Source organism: Paralichthys olivaceus, chromosome 18 (assembly GCF_024713975.1).
Source record: "Paralichthys olivaceus isolate ysfri-2021 chromosome 18, ASM2471397v2, whole genome shotgun sequence".
Classification (NCBI taxonomy): domain Eukaryota; kingdom Metazoa; phylum Chordata; class Actinopteri; order Pleuronectiformes; family Paralichthyidae; genus Paralichthys; species Paralichthys olivaceus.
Genome location: NC_091110.1, coordinates 13,126,294 through 13,132,693, shown reverse-complemented (window position 1 = coordinate 13,132,693; position 6,400 = coordinate 13,126,294).

Sequence of the window (6,400 nt, the reverse complement as noted above, 5' to 3'; positions counted from 1 at the left end):
GCCATTTTATACTGCAGACATGTTATATCTTTCAATTTCGTAGTCTGAACTTCTCAAAAAATAAAGCAGGATCTAGAAACAATTAAACACTGTAAGTCAGGTGCCGAGAACTGAAACCTGCCACCAAGAACCCACAATGTTACAGTTTGTTTCCAGTTGAAATCTATCTGACAGTCAATAGAACATCATTTTCAAAACCTAAGAAAATACCTGTTCAGATCAAACCTCACGTTCAATCGTCTCGGCTCTAAACTAGGTCAGTGTTTCCACTCAGTCACTGTAGTTGATATTTAACATTCACATGTCAAATGTGCGACGACCTGACAACATTGCAAAGGAGACAAATGTCCGGCTGGGATAGACAAATAAAGATTGTTTTGCTGTCAAAGTGGTGCAGTGGTTAGCACAGTGGTCTGGTTAGAATCTCAGTTAGGCCAGGGGTTTTTCTGTGGAGTTTAAATGGGCTTCCCATGTCTGTGTGGCTTTTCTATTTTCTATTTATACAGTGCTTTTCTCGTCTTGATGTCAACTCAAAGCCATTTGCCACAGTTTTGCAATTCACCCATTCACACACATTCTTACAGTGCATCTGTGTGCAGCATCATGTCATATCATACAGCACTTGTACACGGTTGGAACAGCAATTTGGGGTTCAATATGTTGTCTGAGGACACTTTGGCATGTGGAAAGAGAGACTGGGATCAAATTGCTGACCTTCTGGTTAGTTGACGACCAGCTCTACCTGAGTCACAGCCATGCATCTTTATACGTTGGCTCTGTGACACACGGTTGTACGCAACCTCTCCCTGAGTTATAGATAACAGATGGATGTTTTGATGTATCTGAATATAAAATTTCAGCCTCAGTCTACAAAGATCGGATCTGCTGAATACAAAGCAGTTCCTCTGTCATAAAAGATGGCAATATAATTCTACTATTTAACCACAAGATTTCTTCTGAAAGATTTTCAAACAAACTCTTTAGTCCAGAATAATGTGATTAGAATATTTTTAATGATCCGTAACAACTATCGTAACAATCAAAACGACCGGTAACGTTTTCTGCAACATTACATCCATACAGTCTTCTGAATGTGACCTGATATTTCCTTGTATGATGAATTGTTTCAGGCTTTGCTTCTTTCAAGTCAAAATCTATTTCAAAAGTGCCTTCATGTGGTTACATTCAGACGATTGTAATTCAAGTCAGATTTCCTGTTTGCAAAAACTGCAGCAGCAAGCCACCCCCCGCACCTTTTTTTTTGTAGCATCACACTGTTGCCTGTTAGTATTACATTTGATTTAAAAATGTCACCTCAAAAGCCGAGCATTGTCTCTCGGCTACATATCAGACTTAACACTTCATAAGCTGCAGCACAAGCCCGGCCCTCTGGGAGAACTTGGTTGGTAACAGAATGTGACCGAACTAAAAAAATAAAGCAGCGAAATATTCTAAACCATTTCCTTTTTAATGCACAATTTGTTCTACTTGTTGTTCTGTCCCTATTCGGTCTTTTCTCAATATGGTCTCTGCCATTGTCTTATGACTCTTCTGTCTCCTTCACCATTCCTCCATCCCTTTCACTCTCCATAACCTTCACTATCCCTTTTTTGTCTCACCCAGATTGTCTCTGTGCCTCTCCCAGCTTCCTGTCTCCCTAATCCTTAATCCTGTGGAAATCGGTCAGGCAGAATGAGCCAGCTTTGATCAGGCTCTCATATCAGGCGTGCTAACAGTGTCAGCACACCCGGATCCCACAGAACCCTGGAGCCCAGAGGGAGAGCTTCAAACAGGCGTTCACCCCCGACTCTGCTTGAGAGGGAGGGGAACTGGAGGCAGCAGCAGAGTTCCCGTCTCAACCGGCAGCCACAGACTCTGACATCAGTCTCTCGCCTTTTAGATTCAGCAAATCATGATTTGACACCATTTGTCTGAGATAACACATTTGCTTCAGGAAAGGCTTTTTCCGCATGAACTGAACTTGCTGTGGGAATACGGCTCAGCAGCCACTTGCGGTTATGAACAGTGCACAGTACAGAGATGTGAAAGTCAGCTCTGGTTTCGTCAGCGGTGTCTGTGACAGGAAGCATGGAATCAGTGTAACTGGTGTTTAGGTGTTGCGATCAATAGTTAGGGGATATTACCTGCCTGACACCTGGTGATCCTGTGGCACAAATGCACAATGCAGCACAAGTAGCCTTCATGAAAGGTCAGCTTTGTACAGAGCATCTGAAACAAATACACAAACTGAATTGTGCTGAAGCGATTTCGGCTTTGTGCCCACATTTTTGTCCAAGCATCCAACCCTCAGGATATGTTTATAAGGATCACTGCAATAGAGTAACTCAAACAAACCTGCTGCTTTCACTTCAGGAAGGCGCAGGAAGAAAAAAAAATTGGAATAATTGGGTAGTTTAAAACTGCATTCTTTGAGTAATTCATTGTTTCTGCCTCCAGAGTCTGAGAGGAAGGTTAATCACACATTGTACGAGTAGTATTGTATATTATGAGTAATTCACAAAGCAAACGACTTTGCAGAACAGAAATGGTACATTAGGTTTTTCTCCTTCTCACAATCACATGACCTGGAGGTTGGATCTTTTTGCAGATCTACAACAATACTGACAGTGTACTCAGTCTCCCTGTTTAATCAGTTCAGAAGTGTAATCAGGTGCTTTAAATCAGCTCGAGAACTGAGGCATTTAGCAGAGCCGCTCTGCCGGATGTGCAACATCTGATGTGATCACCTGTTGAAAAGAAAGGGGGGTTATTAAGTTAAAATGAATATGTCAATCATCAGATTTTATAATCAAAACTCATGTTATGTCGTCATCATCCTGCTTTTTAAATGTTAAAGTGAGTTGAACATTTTGTCTCACCTACATGAGAGAAAGTGATCTTGCACAGGATAATAGAAATGAGAAGAGTATATTCCTGAATAAACTGTTGTGCATATTATATATAAATACTTTTTTTTTATTGTACAATTCACTGCCCCCTGCAGAAATGGTTTGCCACCTTCCATCTACTGTATCTTCCTTTGTTAAAGTAAACACTCACACCTACTGGACACAATTATGTACTACACTATTTTTTAGGGTATTTGAACATTCTTTTTTTTTCAACTAAAAAACCGTTTTAAATAAATAACATGATTTACATTCATTTTAAAACAAAATGTTTACATAAAGTTTAAGTTCAAAATTAAATTAAATTAAAACGTGAAAGGCTGCTTACTGGCATTTCTCTCATTTAAATGGGATATTGCACACAGTCATTTGTGCAGTCTATTTATGTGGCTGGATGTTCTGTGTCTCTTCTTCTAAGTTTTCTGGTCAACAAATTTTCCCCACAGGAATCTCTGTAAAGATTTGATTATTGAAAATGTTTGTACAGACTTTAACACATACTAACAATTCTTCTCAGAGGCTCTACTGCAGTTCACCAAATATCCACAAATTTTGCACTAAATTGCATAACTTTGCGATGCTCTCATATCTGCAGTTACTGTGAGTCTCACACTCGTTATATTACACAACATTTAGCTGTTCATTGGCCTGAACGCTGACTAAGTGTTGCTGATAGCTCAGAGTGATTGACACTCCAGTCTCAGGTGGCTAAGTGTTATTTTGTCCTTTCTCGTCTCCTGACAGAAAAATAAATCTCTTCTATTGATGCCTATGAAGATTTGATGTGGCGTGGAATGTTTTCAAACTGACCCTGAAGCAGAATAAACTAAATGTTCAAAAAAAGTACAGACTGTCACACATTTGATATGTGAATGTCAAATATGAATGGCTGGTGGATGCTGCACATAAGAAAACTTGGCTGCGCTTGAATTAATTAGGTTTTTGGTTAATGCTGCTCCTGTGTCTTGTGAATATGAGACTCTGCCACTGACAACAGATTGTACATAATCTGTACGAAAAGCAGCTCTTTACAGACTTTGGTAATCTCCACACTCTTTGGAAAGAGGGAATCCCAATGACCCCTTTCTAAACCCCTAAAGTCATCTTTATCTACAGAAAAGACACTGTCTCATCTGCCTTTGGCTAAGCTTTAATCTGAACGTTTTTTTATTTTTTTTATTGTGAAGCATGAAGCTAAATTTGTAAAAGACAGATAATAGACAAAAATTTTGCAGTGGTAATGCTGACAATGAAATATACAGCGTTCCTGCACATTTTCTGTGATTTAAGACTTAATAAGGATGGAGAATTAAATGTTTTGCATTGTCATATCAACAGCCACATGTAAAGCATTCACATCAATTCATACTGACCAAGATGAGAGTCCAAATGTAAGTAGATATGACACAGTGAAAAACATTACAATTAGCCTTGTTTCCACTGCACATGGTGAAATGTAAACTGACATTTGCGAAGGTGTAGCAAGATGTGTGAGCTTGTTTGAACTCACATATTTATGCTGAGGCCCTGTGATCAGATTTTTAAATAGTTGCTAAATTTTTGTATGACTTGTTTTCAATGCTTTCAGATCTGCATGTGAATATCCAAAGGCAAAGGCTTTCTGCATTAATGTGAAATGCACATCTTGTGTTGGTTCTTTGCACATCCGTGAATGTCAGTTCAGGTCTTGACCTTGTTTATGGCTCAGCAATGCTTTTTTGTTTTGAAGGTGTTTGTAGTATAAGCTGTGTCATGTTGAACAACAGCATTCTTAACACCAGGTACAGGTTCACACTCCAGTGCTGCCGAGCACAGATGACTCCACCAGACATCCTTTCCTCACACTTTAACAAATGTCAATGTCAATTTTATTTATATAGCACATTTACTGGGTTGACCAAAGTACTTCACAAAGTAAAAGGTTCAACAAGAAAACAGCAACACGCAATACATCAACAACAACTAGACTAAAGTAGATAAATGAAAATTATCAAGGCAGCTAGCTCGTTAGGAACCCTTCACAATAGCACCAATAGCAAATCAGCGTCTATGACCTTTTGTTTGAGCCAACCCTTTCTTAAAATTAAAGTCTAAGAGAATGATCCTCAGAGGGTGAACCTGAGTGCAGGTCGCCTGCATATCTAGTGTCAAAATCAAACGAACACGTCTTCTTGACCTCAAGAAATCTAAATTGGTAGATTTCTATGAAACACATTGACCACCTCCATGCTCCCCAAAGGACGAATTGTTTCTGTGTTAAACACTCAATACTTATCCCCACCCTCAGGCCCTCTGACCTTTCCTTGCTCCACCCTCAGAATATCCACTCAGCCTAACGGGCAGATAGCAATTCAATTTACTGAGCACAAATAGAATCCTAATTTTTGCACACTTGTGGGTAAAATGTCAACTTTGCACACAATATAAGTCAGCAGGTATCGTCCTCTAAGGACCATGAATGACTGTTTAAAATGTGCATCAATGCATGTTGCAAACGAAGAGATTGATTATTGAGTATGTGAAATTTTATACCCACTCTGCACTAAATTAAAAGTCAGGTGATAACCCAAGTGATGGTAATCCATCCCATAGTTGTTGAGGCGTTTGACTACAAACCCACGATGTCAACATCATGGTGACGCTAGAGGAAACAAACAGGGATTCCCAAAATCTGCAGACTTTATCATCTGAAGACCATGAATGGCTGCACAAATGTTCATGGCTATCAATCCAGTTGTTGTTGAAATGTTCACTGATACTGCCGTCCTTAAAACCATGCTGCTAATGTGGCTCATAAAATTTGTATGCTGTTCGCTCTGTCAACTGCTTTTATACTGAAGGGTGGATATTGTAGCCTCATGCTGATAATGGGGGCTGTACTGCAGCTGGGCTTAATGGTGAATCACAATGTTTGTTGAATTATTTGCCCACTTAAAATCTCTGGTAGAGCTTCATGAAGGAGAAAGATAACCTTAGATACGTACAATATGCAGACAATGAGGACCTCTTATTTTGCTTAAAGGAATAGTTCACCCAAAGATGAAAGTAAACGGCAACCAGTTCTTCAAACAGAAAAAACATGAACAGAAAATGTCTTTATACTGCCTCCAAGTGTCAGTAAGTCCTGAATTTCAAATTTGACTTGAAGAAACGGTGTCATTTACACCATGTTTTTAGCCTGAATGTCCTCTGATATGGAGGCATTTAGTTTTTTTTACGTTTGAAAAATTGGTCACCATTGACTTCAAAGGTGTTTTGTGGTATATCAAACACTTCACCCACCCCTCCATCGGCATAGTGGTGAGTAGATAATGAGTGAATTTTCGTTTTTTCAGTGAACTATCTCTTTAAGTTTATTATGTATATGTAGATAAAATAAAATTACCACCAGCACAGCTTCAGGGCAGTGATTGGCTACAGGAGCTTTGATTCAAATGCTGAACCGTCCTGTGAGAGACTCAGAAGTAAAACCTCACAAACTGGGAAAACTG